General features: G+C 38.3%; 1 long non-coding RNA gene across 3 annotated transcripts in view; it reads right to left on the bottom strand.

The window, feature by feature from the left end:
• Positions 1-1,482: 1,482 nt before the first annotated feature.
• LOC111097698 overlaps positions 1,483-19,325 on the bottom strand; it is a 57,749-nt gene continuing 39,906 nt past the window's right edge. For 2 of the 3 annotated variants that reach the window (XR_005365758.1, XR_005365757.1), the window contains exons 5-7: positions 10,792-10,817; positions 2,251-2,422; positions 1,483-1,542 (exon numbers count right to left, since the gene is read on the bottom strand). This is a non-coding gene — a long non-coding RNA (uncharacterized LOC111097698). The remainder of the gene's footprint in view (positions 1,543-2,250; positions 2,423-10,791; positions 10,818-19,325) is intronic. The other variant, XR_005365759.1, reaches the window with a different exon arrangement.

Raw genomic sequence — 19,325 nt, 5'->3', positions numbered from 1 at the left:
AACTTATGTCCACACAAAATCTTGTGCCTGAATATTCATAGCAGCTTTATTCATAATCACCAAGAAGTGGAAACCACACAGTGCCCATCAACTAATGAATGGATAAATAAAAATCTATTTAAAAGAATATCATTCACCAACAAAAAGTATCAATACACACTACAACAGGAATAAACCGTAAAAACATTATGTTAAGTTAAAAAAGCCAGTCACAAATTATTACATACTGCATAATTTAATTTTATGAAATATCTAGGATGGATAATTCTACCCATAGAGACAGAAGTGGATTACTGGTTGTCTAGGCCTGGGGTTGGGGGAGATGAGAGAATTGGGGGTGATAGCTATAGGATAGAGTTTCTTTTTGGGTTGATGAAAATTGATTTTGATGATGGTTGCACAACATTATGACTATCTAAATATCTGTATTATGTATCAGTTTTCTTGCCTGTCTTCCTCAGAGTGTGAGCTTCATGAGAATAGTTATTTTGTCCACTTCACTACTGTTTCCATAGAGCCTAGAATGGTGTCAAACATACACTAGATACTCAACAAATACCTGTGGAATATACTCTAGTGATAGCATCATTAAAAAAGATGAGCAAGTGAAGATTGTTAGCAGGGCACATAACAGGTGCCTGACATATGTAACATGGCAGGAGCAGAATTTGGCTTTTTCTTGAACAGCACAAATATTTTAGATTGAATAATCACATTTATTGGAAAAGATAATTTTAAGAGATTTCTTTGATAACCAAGAGTTTACTGCATTATTAAAATGTTTTAATGAAGTGTCCTCTCATAGAAATTGTTTCATCTAAACACACTGGAGTCTCATCTTAATTTTAACTTTGCTAATTAAGTTATACAAAAAGGATATGCGGAAAGGATTTCAATGAAGACCAACAGCAGCTTCTGCTGGGTATACAATATACATTTGATTCTTCTGACACTTTTTAATGACTTTGTAGATAACCAGCCAAATCAGACTGATTATATAATCCAGTGTTAATAATTATCTTCCTGAATTTATAGTCAATTTTCTAAGGAATCTAACTATCAGAGAAACATCTGTTTGTCCCTCTTCTGTGATTTGTGTCTTGCTTTTAATTTCACTACTAAAACTAAAATGCCATTTAAACTACTTTTTAATTCAAAATTCAAAATTCCACAATGCTCATGCAATAGAGTATTGGACTCTCTCTTACCTAATGTAATGCTAAGGCTATTTATAGATGCTGCAGTATCTGAAAGCTATAAAAAGGGTTATTCCCAGGCAGCAGCTGCCTAAAAAAAAAAAAAAAAAACTAAAATAGCTGGTAAAGTTTAGGAATTGATCACAAGGTCAAAATGCAAATATATATTTACCATCTAAAGTATCCTACAGGGCAGCCCCAGTGGCCCAGCGGTTTAGCGCCGCCTGCAGCCCAGGGCGTGATCCCGGAGATCCTGGATCGAGTCCCACGTCGGGCTCTCTGCATGGAGCCTGCTTCTCCCTCTGCCTGTGTCTCTGCCTCTCTCTCTCTCTCTCTCTCTCTGTGACTATCATGAATAAATAAAAATTAAAAAAAAAAAAGGAATTTCTCAGTAATCTCCAAACTCAAGTCACTTGAATTCCATTTACTTAATTTATAGCAAATATTTGCACTGTCCCATTTTGTCCCAGACAAGAGTAAATTTCTTCCTATTCCTTCAAGAAAGGTACTTTAAAATATATATATGGGTGCCTGGGTGTCTCAGTTGGTTAAACTTCTGACTCGATTTCAGCTCAGGTCATGATCTCAGGATCATGGGATCAAGCCCCAAGTAAGGCTCCCTGCTCAGTATGGAGTCAGCTTAAGATTCTCTCTCTCTCCCTCTCCCTCTGCATCTCCCCCAACTCATGTACTCTCTCTTTCTCTCTCACAAATAAACAAATAAAATCTTTGAAAAAAATACATGTCTAATTATCACACAAAAGAGAAGCTATATTAAACTATATCTAATTGTCACTAACAAATAGGTCATTAATTGTTGGAAGACATAGAGACTTTTATTAAAAAATACTTCACATATGTGACATGGCGTTTTCAAAAGCACACATTTTTCTTTATTAAATGTACAGTAATGGAGAGTGACACAGAAACACTCTCATGGCTAAGCAGTAATATAAAACTGACTATTTCAAATGAAATGGCTCTATGGAAAGCAAGCTGTGTTTTGGGTTTCTCCTCTCCCTCTAGGGCTGTATAGTAAAGGAAATATTTTTACCTGGGCTTCGGGAAATGGTGGTCTGACCAGTGGCCTCTGGGGTGCCTGCAGATGCATGAATCGTATTTACATGTTGGTGATGGCATCTCCACTATATCCAGTGGACAAACTCTCCTCCAACTCACACTCTCCAAAGATGCCTGGGATTCTTCTGGAAGTATCTGGACAGAAACTCAAGGAAGAAGGAAGAAGCATAAAATAGACTTAAAGGAGAACTCTAATTCCAATCACTGAGTGTTTATAAATTCCAGGAATGGAAGAAATAGGATGCAAAGAGGCCATGGAGTTATTCCCCAACTTGACCAAAAATCCACACAAGGCCGAACAAGAACTACCTTCTATTTTTTAAACTTTTGCAAGCAAGTATGTCTTTCAAATATTAATAATCATTCCCTGTCTGGTGCACATCTGCTGTGATGCTTCAGATTGAATTTGATGCTTCTTTAAATTTGAAAGGACTTACAAAGTCACCCCCATGTATCTTTCCATTTGGGTTTAATACTATTTGACAACCAAACCCTGTTCCTTTTGGTTGAAGCCCAGAACCTCCTGAGGTCCCATGAAGGGCTTCAGTTCACATCCTTTTTACAACACTGGAAAAATTTCTCTAACCTTCTTCTAAAAGATTTACACCCACATTCCAGATTTTAAAATGAAGCCTTTTTTTTTTTTTTTTTTTTTTTTGTGAGAGAGAGAAGACTCCCCGTGAGGTTGAGGAGGGACAGAGGGAGAGAGAGACAGAATCTGACGCAGTCTCAGCACCACTCCATACAGGATCTCACCATCCTAAGACCCTGACCCCAAACCAAGAGTCCAATGCCCATCTGACTGAGCCACCCAGGTGCCCCAAAATGAAGCCATTTTTTAACCAGGTCTTGGTTTCCTTTTCCATCCTGGGCAAGATAAAAGCATTGAGTCTGGTCTCTGTCTCAGTGTTTCTGCAAGGAGGATGGTAACTTTGGTGGGGCAACCTCCATACCACAAGGCTTCCTGGCCTTCCAGTGGAGGCCCCTCTCCCAAGCCAAGACCCTTACTCCTGAGCAGCCTCACTCCTTGCATCTCTGCGGCCATGCACCTTGCAGTTAATTGCCTTGTCTTCTCACATAATGACTTGCCTCTTCCACCTCAGCGAGTACTTTTATGTATTTTGTTCATTTTTCATTTCCCTTGTACATGCTTTTCATCACTTTCTCTACTGTGCCTACAACTAGGCGAGAAAAAACTGCAGCAAGAATAAAAAATAAAATTGGAAACAGAATCACTTCTTCTTTCAACTCATAGAAATTAAACATGAAAATAGCAGGGATTTCAGAAGGAAAAAAAAAAAAACTCTCATAAAATGCCCTGACGTTAGGGGTGTGCTCTAGGGAGGGTGGGATGTGATGTTATTCCAAATTCTAAAAATACATGTATGCTGACCTGGGCAGAGTGCTTCCTTATTCATCAAAATCATGCATTATCATTCCTTAACCAGAACAATGAATTTGGCCATGAACTTTTTTTTTTTTTTTGCTTGGTATTAATGTTGCTATACCAACATTTAAAGTTATGAGATCTACTTCCATTCCTTATTTTTGATACTTCAGTGTGATTTTGTTTCATTTAAACAGAATACAGCTATACTTTTTTAAAAATTTCACTATGCTAGTGCCAATCTTGTAATAAAGGTGTTTAATCTACAAACATTTCCTACAATTATGGATATATTTGGGACTGGCTTCACTGCAATTTTTTTTCATTATACCTTTTTTCCCTTTATTTCCAATCCTGATTTCTGATTGTTTGATGAACTTTTCTATACTTCTTTTCTCCATTTACCTTGGGAAATTAACTAAAAATGTTTATCACAAGATCTTATGGTTACCCGGTGCCTCTGCTCTGCTTCTGAAAAGCACAAGGGCTCACATTATGCCCTGAGCAATACCCTTCACTCCTCAATCCTCTCTGTCCATCTTTCTGTTTCACTTTCTCTCTGTATCACCACCCTCTCTGTCTTATTGTTGGTGTTGAACAGTTCTTGTTTTATTCTTAAGAACAAAAGAAAAAGAGTGTGTGTATTTTGTTACATTCAAATGTGGTATCAGTTTGGGTTTTTTTTAAGATTTTATTTATTTATTCATGAAAGACACAGAGAGAGAGACAGAGACATAGGCAGAGGGAGAAGCAGGCTCCCTGTGGAGAGCCCGATGCAGAACTCAATCTCAGGACCCTGGATCACAACCTGAGCCAAAGGCAGATGCTCAACCACTGAGTCACCCAGGTGCCCCATGTTATCAGTTTTACTATTCCTTTTCTATTCCACTCTATATTTCTTTTTCTCCTCACTGAAATACTTCATCAGGAATTCTTTCAGTGTGGCCTGGAAGTAGCAAACTCTGTCTTCATATTTCTGAAATTTTTTAAAAGAAAAAATATTATTTAATGAATAATAAGTTAGTTGGGTATAGAAGTTAAGGTGGATGGCCCTAAATATATTTATCCATTGTCTTCCGGTATGATTTACTACACGTGAGATGTCTGCCATCAAAGACTTTTGTATAACCTATCTTTTCTTTCTGGTGGGCTCTTTTATATTATGCTGTCACACTATGAAATATCTAAATGTGGATTTCTTTTTACTCTTTTTTCTGTTTTTGATTCTTTATTTGAAAGGAATTTTTAATATAAGAACCTATATCTTGAATCGATGTTGGGAAATTTTCAGCAATTACTTCATCCACTATTACTTCTCCATTATTTCTTTCTATTAGAGTCTTATTAGACCTATGTCATGGCTCTTTGACTTACCTGCTTTAAGTGTTTAAGTTTACAATTTTATACAGTATTTCTTCATGAAATATTTTATGCAGATACAGTTGACATAAACATTGTATTAGGTTTAGGTGTACAATATAATGACTTTGTATATGTGTGTATTGTGAAATGATCACCACGATAAGTCTAGTTGCCATCTGTCTCCTCACATAGTTATAAACTTTTTTCTTATGATGAGGACTTTTAAGATCTACTCCCTTAGCCATTTTCACATATGCAATACAGTATGATTAACTATAGTCATTGTGCTGTACTTTCACCTCCAGCACTAACTTCTCATAACTAGAACTTTGTAACTTTGGGTATATAGCTTTGTATCTTTTAAAAATATATATATAGAAAGAATATCTATTTATCCATATACAAATATAAAGATAGATAAGAAAGAGACAGACAGGCATATTCTAGGTGAAGTCTTCAGTACTCTCTCTGATTTTTCTAATTCCAGTGTGATTGTATCCAGTCTAGAATTCACCTGGTCATTTTTGTATTTTATATGAATTACTATTTTTTTTATTTCCAAGATTTCCCACTTGTTATTTTATGCTCCAGTCTTTTGTCATTTGTTATTCTTGTTACAGGTGCTGTTCCTTCATTTATCTCACTGATGATTCCTAAGCATATTTAAAGTCATTTTCCAAATTTTCTATTATTTTGATTTTGTCTATAGTGCATTCTTGACATTTTGGCTCTCTTTCTCAGCATTGGAAGTCTTCAACACCCTTTGAAATTTTGCTCTGCAGGCTCATTTGTGAAACGTTTCATTTTGTTGGGCACATTTATCTCTCTTTCTGTGCTTTTCCCTGTGTGGACCCCTTTGTAGTCACTCTTCCACATCCCAAGAGTCTTGACTCCAGAACCAGTGGTGACGGGGTCACAGCAGTTTCTTGCTTTGCAGGGATGCCGACAACACACATTCAAGGAACAATTTGCTCAATTCCTGATGACAAAACGGTATCTATGTCATCCTCCTTTCTGTACACACAGGTTCACACAGGTTCACACAGGATATAGTCCCTGATCATACCGGTGGCAGGGACAGGTTTCTCCCATCTTTCACCAACCTGGGAGCTCTGCTCTAGACCTGTTTTAAAACAATAATCCCAATGTCCTGCCTCTGAATTCTTTGAAGTATCTTTGGGCCCTATTACTCCCAGTAGCAAAATTCTGTCCAACCCCACATACTTTCAGACCTGAAGCCCAACAGGTATCCCCATTGGCTCAACACTTTGCATTTACTTTTCTTTGCTGGCCTACTGAGAGAACATGATCTTGTTATTGAGCAGTTTTCTCTTTTAGTAGCTTTTCCTCTTGCTCTGGAGTTGGTCTTCTTGGGACCACATCTCAGCCTGACCACATGCCACCTGCACACATTTGAGCATATCACTCAATCTGTCTCATTTTCCTCATCTATACAATGGAAATATTTATCACTGGGAAGAATAATGATATGACATACACAAAGCACTAAGACTCAATGTGTAGTCATTGTATGTTAGTCATGATGTTGAGAAAACAATTAGGCCATAATTTTGATAAAGTATAATATTGCGTATTTTTAAAGAACATTTTGTGAAAAGAAAGCACAAAAGAAGACACTTTCTAGTGAAAATACTATCAATTACCTGATATTTATTCTTTCATAATTTTTCTAATGCATTATAAATATGTAATTTTTATAGAATTGTATCATTCTATGCATACTTTTTATATAATCTGATTGTGTTGCTTAGCAATATATTATATGAGCTTATTCCTGCGTGAATAATATTCTATAATAAAACTAAAATAATATTCTATAATAAGACTAACATATCAATAACACTGTACTGGATATTTTTGGTCATACAAATCAGAACATTTCAGGCAATATTTTTTTGAAAAGTGGCATAACAGGATCTGTTCCAAGACTTATGAAACATACTGACAAATTATCTTGCAAAAAACTTTTCACTTTATATCTCAATCCAAATGTAGGAGTATCATATATATTTTTAATGTAGACAGATTTAATTGGCACTAGCTACTTATAACATTTTAGAGCAATATCAAGCCTACTTTTCTGTCCAGTGAATCTATGTTGAGCTATCTTGTTCTACTGACAACTTACTTTTCAGTTTCAGCACTAAGTCTGATGTGTTCCTCTGCTTCTAAAATTTCTATGTTGAAATCCTAACTTCAAATCATCATAATTTTATTTATAGAAGTATTAAAATGCGTTAGTGAATTCTGTCTGAATATTATAATCTTCGCTCTGTAAAAATGTGAAACTGATTTTCAGAAGAAGTTGAACCATGTATTTTAATTTAATTCCCCCCTTTTTTTCTTCAGAGAACATATTTTTTTTTAAGATGTCACACTTTTGAAATTTGAGATTTGTTTTATGGTCTAACAGATGACCAACCTTGTTGAACATTCTACACATGCCTGAAAAGACTGTGTATTCTGCAGTTGTTGAGAGCTGTGTTCTATAAATGTCAATTAGATCAAGGTTGTTGATGGCATTATTCCTATCTTTTATATATACCTTTACTGATTTTTCTAGTTCTAGAAAATGACTGATTGCAGTAGAAGGGAGTATTACATCTGCCAATATGATTGTAATGATTTATATTTCCTTTTAGTTCTGAGAGCTTTTATTCTGAGGCTCTATTTTTGCGACATCATGATTATTATGTGTACATTATTAAGTGTATTAATAATCATGTACATAGTAATAATTCAGGACATAATATAATTATGTCATCCAGATGTACTGACCCTTTCATTGTGGTTCAAATGTCTCTTTACCTCTGCAAACATTCCTTTTCTTAAAGTCGAGTTTGGTTTTAACGTACACATGCCAGATTCTTACAATTAACATTTGCACAATATGCCTTTTTCTATTCTTTTAGCTTTAAATTCATTTGTGTCTTTGCATTTTAAGTGTGTCTCTTGTAGACAACATACAGTAGGGTATTGCTTTTTTATTTTAGCAAACCCTACAATCTCTCCCTTTTAATTGTAGTATTTTATTCATTTATACTTAATGTAGTCATAGATATGGTTGTTTTTAGGTTTGTGATTTTGCTCTTTGTTGATATTTATCTCATTTGGTTTCTCTCTCCTTTCCTGTCTTCTTTTAAAATAACTGAATATTTCTAGTATTTCATTTTAATCCTTCTCCTGGATTTTTAATCTATGTTCCTTTGCATTTTTAGTGGATAATCTAGGAATTTCAATGTGTCTCTTTAAGTTAAAAAGTTCACCCTGAGTTAATACTGTACTATTTTGAATAAAATATAAGAACCTTGCAAAAGTATCATGTCATTTACCTCCCTTTGCTATTGCTATCATATCAATTATTTCAACAACCACTATAAAGCCCTCCGCCAAGTTAGGACTATTGCTTTGAATAGACCTATATCTCACATAAAATTAAGAGAAGAAAATAAATCTACATATATAATCTCCTATGTTTCCCACCTACTTGTGGTTTTTAGTGGTCCTCCTTCCTTCTGGTTTTCCCCTTTGGCCTGAGGAATGTCCTGGAGCTTTCCTTGCAATGTACTTCTGCTGGTAATAAATTCTCTCAACTTCTTTAACTCAAAACGTTTTATTTCATCTTCCATTTTGAAGGATAAGTTCACTGATCATAGAATTTTGACTGACATGTTTTTTTTTCTTTCATCATTTTAAAGATATGGTTCATTTGTATTGAGTTTGCTTTGTTTGAGTTTTGGCCTTCATTTTTTCTGATGAGAAGTCAGTAATTATTTTTATCATTTCTTCCTTTATGTTATATGTTGTTCTTCTCCATCTGATTCCATCATTTTCTCTTGATCTTTGTTTTTTACCTTCTTTGCCTCCAATATGTCTGGGTTTGACTTTCTTTCTATCTTTGGGATTCACTGAGATTCTTTGGTGTTGCACCAAATTTGGGAAGATTTTGGCCATTATTTTTTAAAATATATTTTCTGTTCATTCTGTTTGCCCTTTCCTCTGAGACTCCAATGACACCTGTTAGAATACTTAATATGGTCCCACAGACCTCTCAGGCTGTGATCATTTTCTTTCAGTCATGTTTTTCTCTATTTTTTGGTTGGATAATTTCTATTGATGGATCTTCAAGGTCACCAACTTTTCCTTTACTCTTATTCAACCAGCCCTTAAACCCATCCTGTGATTTATTTTCTCTGTAACTATACTTTACAATTCCACGATTTCCATTTAGTTACTCTGCAAAGTTTCTATTTCTCTATCAGTATTCCATACATCTTAATTTATTATGTGTGTATTTGCCTTTATGCCCTCAGTTACTTATAATAGCTATTTTAAAGCCTTTGTCTGCTAATTATAACATTGAATTACTTCAAGGTGACTTTCCATTGACTGACTTTGTTTTTCCTGATGTGGGTCATATCTTCTTGTCTCATTGCACATATAGTGATTTTTAAAATTTTGATACTGGACGTTAAAAATAGTATGTTATTGAGGCTCTGGATTCCGTAATGATCCTCTAAAGAATGACTTTTGCAATAGCAGGCTGTTAATCTAGCTGGACTCAGGCTGTAAACTATCTCCCATGTGGTACTCAGCAGCTAAAATCTCTGCTTAATTATTTCAGTTTCCACTGATGCTTTACTGTTGTATTCACAAGGCTTCCCACTATATGTTGTTTGCTAGGAATCTAAGGATCTAGAAAAAGTTTTTATACAAATTTGGAATTCACCTCCTTTGTAGCTCTCACCCACAAGGATTTATCCTCTAACTTTTTGGCTGCTTGACCAGCCGCCAAACCGTCTCCTGAAATCTCAAGCCAACAAGGCAATCAGAACCATATTCCAATAAGGGAATGTCCTCAAAAAGATCACAAACTTCCAATCTCACCTGTTGTAATCCACCTTTCAAAGTCAGACCCCTCTCCACTAGTCTCTGCCTGCTTTGTGTCTCTCAAAGAGAACTGCAAATTGTTTGGATTTTCCGTATGTGTTTACTTTTTGTCCTGATCTTACATTGTTATGCCTAGAAGGGTTAAACCTACCGAACCATTTCATGATTCCAAAAAGCTGTAAATTACACCATGTATTTTAAATAGTTTATTTCTACAAACAAGGGATATGTCTGTATAATTTAAGTAATCCACAATTTTAAAATTCTACCATTTCTGAATATCAGAAACATCAATAAATCTTGAGATCAATGAAAATAAAAGAAAAAGCAAAAAGCAAAAATAAACTCTGAGGAGTTAACACTAGGAAAAATCAAGAATGTGTTTCCTCTTGCTGCCTAGAGGTATAGGAATATAGCAATGCCTAAGTAGTAATAAATAGCAAAAAAAAATTTATTTTCATTCTGAAGGGAAAGAATTACTTCATAATTTAAGTAGGATGTGAAATTTCTCCAATCTTTAAATTAAAAATCTAGGAATGCCTGAGTGGCTCAGTTTAGCTCCTGCCTTTGGCCCAAGGTGTGGTCCTGGAGTCCTGGGATCGAGTCCCACATCAGGCTCCCTACATGGAACCTGCTTTCCCCGCCCCCCTCTCTCTTCAATGAATAAATAAATAAAATCTGAAAGAAGAAATTAAAACTCTAGTGCAGCTTTGGCCAATAGAACCATGGAAATGTTTTATCTATGTCTTGTATGATAGCCAAAAGACAAAGGTAGCTGTTGGGCACTTAAATGCTACTAAAAAATGGAATTTTATATTATACTCAATTTTAAATAACCGAAATTCAAATACTCACATGTGGCCCACGTCTGCTGCGCTGAGCTGGATAGGTAAGAGTGCAAATGAAACAGACAGGAGATTATAATCAAGAGTGGGTAAAAGCCATTTTCGATAAGAAAATAGAAATGATTTTAATGTGGCTTAATAAATCAAAGAAATAAAGAATCCAGCAATTTTATAGTATAAAAATATGTGATCATTCCTCACTATACTATTTTCTCCTAAGACATTACATAGCATTTATACTGCTGCTGTTTCTAAACTATATGTTTAGGACCAAGGAGCAAATGACCAAAAAGAAAAATGAGAAAACGAATTTATTAATAAATCTAACATTTTATCATGTACATTATGTAATAATTATGGCGCCCAAGCCAAGTTGAAACTCACCTGTAGTACTTCTTTATAATAAATATGTATGTAAAATAGAGTCACAGCTTACATGGAGGTGAGGGTTTCAGCTACAGTAAAAAGCACCCTTGGGAAAAAAAATTCTTTTATGTCCACCATAAAATGAAGCATAGTACTGACTTACAGAAAATTCAATCCAGACTATTTTTTCTCCCAGACTGGAATAGATCATTGTTCCCGAGACTGAACAATGGACGGTACGATGGTCTAGTATTTAGATACAATGCTGTGTGGATAGCATTTCCTATTTCTGGGTTCCCAGAACCCCACTCAGAGAGGAGAGGTATCTTGCTCCGAGATACAGGGACTGTGGCCATTTAAACAGCTGACACGCCTCTCATTGTACTGTTACCCCGTGGCAATACTCAAGTGAAACAGGAGACCAGGGACATTGCCCCAAATTACTACAATTCTCTCTCCTGCTCTCTCTCTCTCTCTCTCTCTTTCTCTCTCTCTCCTTCCCTATGTTCATCGTGATACTGCTCAGAAATTTATGTACTTGAATTTGAGCAAGGTAAGTATGCTGACGTGAAACTCTATTGCAATGTATTTGGGGAAATTATCAGTAAAACTTGATAGAAACCAAAGTTTTTTTACCCTAAATGTTTATGTTTCAGTTACCCAGAAAATTAAAATTGCCTCCCCCTCTAACCATACTAGATAATTAAGGCTTTAGACTATTCTTGGACTCACAGGGAAAACAGAGTAAAAATGTTAGATCATCTCTGAGCACAAACGATTACCATCCAGAAGGACTGACCAATTGAAGGCACATCGTAATTAAACTATCAACACAAATTGTCTGCCGTGCTTCTGGTCTTAGAGCACAATTAATCTGACATGTTCCCCCTCTGTGTACATGTCCATTCTAGTGCCTATTGGAATTATCAGAGTTATGCAGTTACTTCCATGCTGCAGCAGAAATAAATAGAAGGCTTGATTACCATTACTCATCTGTTTAGGGAAGTCTTTATATTTAATAAAATAGTTCCAAATATGTTAGGAGGATAGAATGCAAACTTTATCTATAATTTCATTATGTTTAACCCATTCTAAATAGCAGCGTGTGGTATTTATTTCTAAAAGGCTATCGCATGAATGCTTCCCTCTCCTTGACCGACTTTTTCAATTTTTCCTTACGGAACTAACAGTGATAACACTAACAGCACCAAATGTACCAAGTACTGTACACGACATATAAAGTCATGACCTTGGCCTTCAGCAAAACACCGTTACTCTTCATGCATGAGTCCTTTTGCATCTTAAATTGAACCCTCTACCAAAAGTACTTCCTTACATTGACTAGAATGGGTTGGTTGACTATATTATTTGATAAGAAGAGTTGCGTTTTTATTTGAGGATGGGATGATTTTTCACTTTGAATTATTGCTTGGTTTTCTTCCCATACAATTCCATTTTGAGCCACTTGTGCATGCAAATTGCCTTATTTATTACCCAAAGACCAGAGTCCTATCGTTTGTGTGTTTTCTCTTTTCCTTCAATGTTATGTGACTTATCCCCATAAACTGATTTTCTGACTTTCGACTCTCCTTTGTTTCTGCCTATTAGTCATTTTGCTTTTCTATCTCTCTAGCATTAGATTGCCATCGCACCACATTTGAAACATGTTGCTTTCATTTCTCCTGTTATCTTCCATAGTCTGAGATCCTATACATTTAGAAAATTGCTTTCTATTGTTGACCTGCCTTTTTTCCACAAGTCATCTGTGATAGGACTGATTCACCCCTGCAGTCAGGATAAACTGAGTAACTGGAGAAGTTTTTTCTGGAATCAGAACTGTTCCTCACCCATCCTCTCCAGAGAGTTTTCCTGCTCTGGAGAAATGTCTGGTTTCCTTCCCAGTTTGTTCAGACCATCAGGTGGCCCCCACTCTTTGCATGCAGACTGAGCCTGTAGACGGGGATGCAGAAGTTCCATGTTAGTAAGGACCATGCAGTGGTTTTTAAATAACACTGGATGTTTTTGCAACATCAAGTGTATCTTGATTTTAAAGTCTTTTTTTTTAAGAATTCAAAAGATGTGTTGATGTATTATTTTACATATCTCCCACTTCTCTCTTTAAGGAGAGAACAAGGGTGATATGTACATGTAAATAACGTAAATAATGTCCCATTGCAACTGAAAAATTCACCATCATTTCCCTTCCACGTTCTTTCTCTGATGAAGTCATCTTGCAAGATAGCTTTTGCTAAAATGAGCCACCAAAATTTGTTAATTGATCCCATGGATATACTTTTGAACACCCACCAGAAGCCAGGCCATGGAGGTAAAACAGCACATGAACACTGCATAAGTTATTCACAGGCATGCCATGGACAGAAGGGCACAAGGAAAGCACTGGAGTCAAACACCCTCCATCAGTGCCTCACAGTAAGCATCAAAAGGCCAGACTGCAAGCCTGGGGTGGGGTCCAGATAATATATCTTAGAGGAGTCCAGTGACCTACACTCGCTTCCTAAGCAGTCAAATCGATGAAGATTCTGGCACCTTTATAAGAAAATCAGAAGAGAATCCCTCATCCTCCAAACTCACAAAGAGCAATGTTTAAGGATCTTTTGTCTGTACCACCAAAATGCAATGAAAACTCATACTTACATTATCCGAGTTGGTTTTTCTGAGAATTATAGCTCAACTAAATGACTTACTATCTCTCTAGTTCCTGATAATTTACTTAGCCTCCCAGAATTGGTTTCCCCATAGAATTGCTGTAAAGATTAAATGAGATAGTGCTTATGACATATGCAGGCTAAGGACCTGATAAATGAGTACTGTTCCTGCAAATGGTACTGGGAATAAAAATAACAGGCTCACTTGTACTGCATCAGCAAAAGGATCATGTACCGGGGACCCAGAAGTTGAAAAGTGCAAAATGACAATGGGCTTCTTATACCTTGTCACAAACAAGCCAGGAGCACTTGGTGCTTTGCCTGGCAGGGCAGAGAGTTAAATTATGAAACTGGGATGGGATCCAGAAGGTGAGGCTAGAGATGGAGGAGGAGGAGCAGAAGGCAGATTTTGGCAAAGAAAGCACAATGCAAAGCTGGGGTGAGCAGCAGCCAGAGCTCCTTAGAGGGGAGAACATCCTGACCGGCCAACGATCTCTCTGCTTCTATCCTGTTCCCCGAGAGCTTGTCACCAATGCATGAGTTCCAGGCCAACACACGGCCAGTGGAGCTCAGGCCCTCTTCCTTTGTTGTTTGGGCCAACTGAAGAGCACTGGACTTTTACTGCGGGGAGACTCCTTATGGTAGAGGCTAGGAGGACTGGTGGAGTCTCCTATCCAGGTACCAAGACTATAGCAAAGACATTGTTTAAAGGTGAGTAAATGATTGTAGCTGTTTCCATAGTTCCCATGTTGAGGTCCTCTCAGAATCCCCATGGCTGTCAGGTTACTCGGGTAACAGTACTCAGGAAGGACCCCATAGGATTATGCACACTGAGCAAGCAGGGACCATGCAGGAGAGCTGCATTAAACCAGTCCCCTCTGGTCCTGCCATCCGTCCGTTCTCCGCAGGGCTGGGTCTGGCCAAGATCATGTGGGTTCATCTGCATTTTCCCATCATAACCCTATGTTTCTATTAAAGCTCGAAGTCACTTTTACTAAGGTAACAATAGGAAAAGCAATTGTTCAGAGCCAAGAAAACAAGTCAAGAGGAGAGCAAATGTAAGTAAGACTTAAATGTAAGTCATATTTAGATATGTTAAGTCAAGTCATGTGCCAGCAAGACATTTCTTATTGTTCCTTAATTAAGCAAATACGCAGGGAGGCCATAAGATAGGCTATCTTGTGCTCTACTTTTACTTAGATGAAGAAAAAGCTCTTAGGCGCCAAGTTTCCCTAGTCAAGAAGTGTCATGTCAATGAAGTTAACTGTGAAGAACAAAGTATTTTAACTTCAAATTGTCATTCAAGAAAGAATTTTGAGTACTCCTTTAAAAAAATTGGCAGTTGTCATTTAATATATGATGTGATCTAAAAGCATATTATTTTTTAATGTTACCTAGGAGATTTCATCAGCTTCATGACATTCTTAATCTTTGGTATAATTGTCTAAATTGATAGAACATCTTTTATTAAACTGATAGAGGCACATCCTGCCCTTTTATAAGTCAAGTAAACAGGTGTGATTATTCAGGGCTCTGACTTCTCACTTCTTTTGTTTCCCCCCCCCCTTTTTCCCAACCCTTCTAAAACTTTCTAATAATGATAAAAGTGACACTGTGTTATAAGATAAGAAGCACCTAAATTATCTTCTCCCTGACCTTTACAGTTTCCAGAACAAGTACTTTCTGTTAGCAACATGGTTCAAGCTTTTTCTTACAAAGGATGCCTGGCATTGCGCCGTAAGAGAAACATTTATTGTTCCTGATAAGGAAAGTTATTAAGCTCTCATCTTTGCTCAGAAAAGCATTTCACCAAAATAAAGTTGGGGTGTATTTTCGAACTCCCGAGGAAAAATCTGAAAGAGATGGGGAAAAAAATCCCCTAAGTTACATTTCTTCAGATACTCAATGAGTTTCAGAACTTTGACTCTGCGTTGTCGCAACAAGTGAGATAAGCTTCAAGGATAGCTCTTGGCAGCCCTTCCACATGAGCAGCACATAGACACCACTGAGGTTTAATGCTTTAACAGTTAAGTTTGGTAAAAGGGATGTTTGGGAAAATGTGATCAGAAAACCCGACACAGTTAAAAGTCATATAATATGTTAACCGGACTTCAACCTCTAAAGCCGGCTGCCTCTGAGATTGAGCAGTTCAGGTTCTGCTGTCATCTTCTGAACTGGAATCTGCGTGTTTTCATTAAAAGCCTTTTCTGGAACAGTGTTTGTTCAGAAAGGCAGGGCGCGTTCAAAGAGTCCTCCGCTAGTGGTCAGCTGCCTTCATCCTTTTTTTTTCCTGGGGCTTCAAAACAAACAAGCGTGATCTATGGATCCTTGCAGGTTGCACGGTCTGGGACAATACAACCCTGTGGTCGTTAATTCTTAGGGACTGACTGGCCGTGAAGGCAAAGTCATAATAATAATAATAAAAAAAAAACCTCCTCCCTCTTACCAAAAAAGTGGGGGGGTCGCTTCTGGCCTGTTCGGGACTAGCTGGGGGTCCAGTGGAGAGCCAGGGAAAAGGCACCAAGTGTGTCGGAGCCCTATAAAAGGAAGCGTACATTGACAAATAATAAGATTCATTAAAGAAAATAATAGAAGAGGCAGTAACAGTCATTAAGTCTAGAATTCATAACTTCAGAGTCCCCGTTCACAATCAGCTTTGTGGTATGCCACCGTCTTTAATAGCCTCGCAGCTTTTTAAAATTCTTTTCTTCAAAGATGATTGGCTTTGAATGCTAGAATCTGCAAGTACACAGAAAAGACCGGCTTTACTGACCATTTCTTTGTGTTTGGGGTATATATTTCTGTATGGCATAATATTTCCACTTGCACTGGTTTCCTGGCATGAAAATGTTTATTGCGCTCATTAGCTAAGAGGGTATCGGCACTGGTCCAATGAACACAGATCTGCCTTCTGATTTCAGCCATTAAATTGCAATGGGATTCACAGGCTTAACATTGTGGGTGTGAGGATAATAAAATGGAACTCCATCTTTAGCCCAGTTACCATGGATGCAGTTAAAGGTCACGGTGCCAGCTGCTAACTAGTTGCCTTTTGAGCTGTGCTTCTCCCCTCCTTGCTCTGTGTTTTCTGAGCACTTCCGCTCCTGCAGGTCTGCCATGGAATACCTTCACCTGCTTTGGTGACACACTAACCTCTTCTTTAAAAAAAAGACAGGCTCCCTCTTTTCAAGACAATGGTTGCCATGGATCTCCTCTATTTATGTATTATAGATACGATATGGAATCAGAAGGTAAAGGCCTTAATAAAAATACAAATTGCTGTTGCTCCGGCATCCTGAATTACTTTCTCATTTTCTGCACAGCGCTCTACATTCCCAACCCCACCCCGCCCCTCCCCAGCCCCAAAAAGTAGAGAAAATTCCCATCTTCGTTCAAACTGGTAATGGGTTCAGGCACTGATGCATTCACAACGTGAAACATCAACTTCTTCTTCATTCGGCCCAAAGTCCTAGGACTTAATTCCCTGTACTGCATGAGGTGTCAGGGTAATTACCGCTGATCAGCCCTGTTTCCCCGCGCGCTGCCCGGCCTCGCGGGCCCCCTGTTTATTGATGCACCACCACAGCATCGCAGCGCTTTCATTCAGCCAAGCTTCTTAATCGAAAGGGTTTGGACAATGTCGGATTTTCAAAGAGAAGAAGTGGGGGAAAAAAATTAAAAGTAGCCAAGCAAAATAAAGTGCATGGTAAGAAACCTGAATGCTCTACAAAATATTTCCTGATGTCAACACTTCATTTCAATAGATTTTAAGACTCCCATTCATTCCCCAAAGAAGGTACTCTGAGCCTTTCCTTGGGCAACCTAACTCTACGATCACATTTTGAAATATTTGGGGAACGTGTCGCTTAAAACACACACACACACACACACACACACACACACACTTTGGGAAAGTTTATTGTTTTTTGTTCCATATAGATATGTCTCAACTATGTGGAGCTATATAAGCCAGAATACAAAGAAACTTACCCCCTCCCCCAAAAATGTTGTGCCCCTCTGTTTTAAACATACATTTATATAACTTGTCATTTCATAAAAATAAATTAAGTATTATATGAGCCAAATGTTTCAATTCCACACAAGAGTGGTTTCTGGGACTCTTGGCAGAAAGCCACTATATTCATTTTTATTTCAAACACAATGTGAAGTCTTTAATTTTAATATACTTTGTAACTATAATGGTTATAAGGCATATACTGTATTAATTCATCCTCATCTTCTTCTGGTCCTAGTCGGATTTCACCGAGGAACAGAAAGATTTCATTGATTCCATGGATCTTCCTTAGTTTGAAGTATGGTGGAAGGAGGCGGGGCGCGGGGTGCAGGGGGGTGGGGGGGAGAAGTCAGCTCTGGGCACTCAGTGCCCTAAATGTTGCCCCTGGCTTCGGCTTATCATCCCCGGTCCCCGAGTTCAGGTGATGGCCGGGTAGAGAGGCCAGATGAGCAGTGGGAGGGGAGTGAGTGGAAGGCCCATCTGCGGCCTGGGCCTCTTCCCAGCTCCGAAGTCAGGGCACGTCCCCCAGGGTCACCTCTCAGCAGCCCCCTCCCCAGGGCGGAAAGGGGAGGAGTATCCTCGCTAAGTCCAGCCGATGGGAGCGGTTCTGTAAGTGCCCCATGTGGGGGCAGCGCGGTCGGGGCCAGAGTCCCCACAGCCCCCTTACCCTCTGGGGGGGCCACTAGCCAGCAGTCAGAGGACCAGCCCTGGCAGGAGCACTGGGCCATCCCGGCCCCTTTTAATCCGAGGTTGGCTGCCAGGAAAAAAAAGGAGAGGCTGATGCCCGCCCGGGAAGAGGCACCAGAGTGGCCAGGGGGACAGGAACACGTATGCAAATCTATTAATCCCCGGGGACGGTCCAGGTTTCCGAGCGACCTCAGCCGCAGAGTGGTATTTCTTCATTAAAGGGGCCGGTGGAGGGGGCGGCAGCGACAAGTCCCTTTCCTCCCCGCCGGTGACCGGTGACCGTCTTCCCAGGGACACCAGGACAGCGCGTCTGCAGCGCTCGGGGAGACTCGAGCTCTCCTCTTCCTCCGCCACACTTCTCTAATCAGAGAATTTCTTCCTGTGCCTTGTTTACTGTTGATATTTTCTGGCTGATTGGAGAGGAATGACATTTTGACAATTTACTGTAGCAGTAAGCACTGTACAAACAAAAGGTGCTGATGAAAACTGGAACCCATTATTATGTAAATGACGGCTGAGTAACACAGAATCTGTCTCCAGTCACCATCATTGAGACCAGTTTTACTCAATGATAATAATTTTCATGATTGCAGACTTCAGAGTGATCAGAAATATGCTTTAGCTGTTGCATTTATCTACTGCTGGTACTTGACCCTTAATTAAATTCTGAAACTTTTTTATATAATAAAGTAAAATACAGCTGACACTTCCGTTCAAACAAAGAGCCTCAAACACAGAGCTACCAAATAAGATAAAGGTATTTCAGGCTTACCTCGCCGTATTTATAGTAAACATGGATTGCACAGGGTA

The sequence above is a fragment of the Canis lupus genome, chromosome 10 (assembly GCF_011100685.1).
Source record: "Canis lupus familiaris isolate Mischka breed German Shepherd chromosome 10, alternate assembly UU_Cfam_GSD_1.0, whole genome shotgun sequence".
In the NCBI taxonomy this organism is placed as follows: domain Eukaryota; kingdom Metazoa; phylum Chordata; class Mammalia; order Carnivora; family Canidae; genus Canis; species Canis lupus.
Note: the sequence above shows the minus strand (reverse complement) of the source record. Positions and strands in the feature narration are given on the sequence as shown.